Source organism: Poecilia reticulata, linkage group LG2 (genome assembly GCF_000633615.1).
Source record: "Poecilia reticulata strain Guanapo linkage group LG2, Guppy_female_1.0+MT, whole genome shotgun sequence".
Classification (NCBI taxonomy): Eukaryota; Metazoa; Chordata; class Actinopteri; order Cyprinodontiformes; family Poeciliidae; genus Poecilia; species Poecilia reticulata.
The window spans coordinates 46,196,835-46,197,421 of NC_024332.1; the positions used below are offsets into that span (position 1 = coordinate 46,196,835).

General features: G+C 49.4%; 1 protein-coding gene across 1 annotated transcript in view; it reads right to left on the reverse strand.

Annotated features, from left to right (window-relative positions):
• Positions 1 to 587, reverse strand: part of mlphb (melanophilin b) — a 34,647-nt gene that overhangs the window by 12,552 nt on the left and 21,508 nt on the right. The gene's annotated exons all lie outside the window — the stretch shown is intronic.

Consider the following 587-nt stretch of genomic DNA (forward strand, 5'->3'; position numbering starts at 1 on the left):
CGGCCCGCAGCTGCCTCCTCTTCATCGGACGGACGGCCAGCAGCTGCCTCCTCTTCATCGGACCGGCGGCCAGCAGCTGCCTCCTCTTCATCGGACCGGCGGCCCGCCTGTGCTCCAGGTCCAACATGTTTACTGAGCTGTTACCCAATGTGGAAAATCTGATGAAAGTCTTCAAGGAATCCAAACACCTTTAGATGCTCAGTAAACGCCTCCGGCTCCAACCAGAACCAGAACCAGAACCAGAACCAGAACCAGAACTCTAAATGAGTATCCAGTCCATTAACAGTTTGTGATTAAGCAAAAACTGAGAAATGAAGAAATGTATCCAGTTTCTGTTTTAGCATCTTTAAGGAAAACCCACAGATACTCACTGAGGTGAATGTTGGGCTTTGGGGAGAACATTCCAGAAACTCCATGTTTTCCTGCTTTATCTGCTCCAGAACCGGTTTGGATCCTGTTGGATCACCCAACCGGGTCAAAGCTTCAACCAGACATGAAGCTTGGAGGTTTAAAAGTTCAGCTCTGGTTTCCTCTGATCAGTTTTCCACATGCTCCCTGAAGCTAGCTGGAAAGCTAGCAGCGCTAAC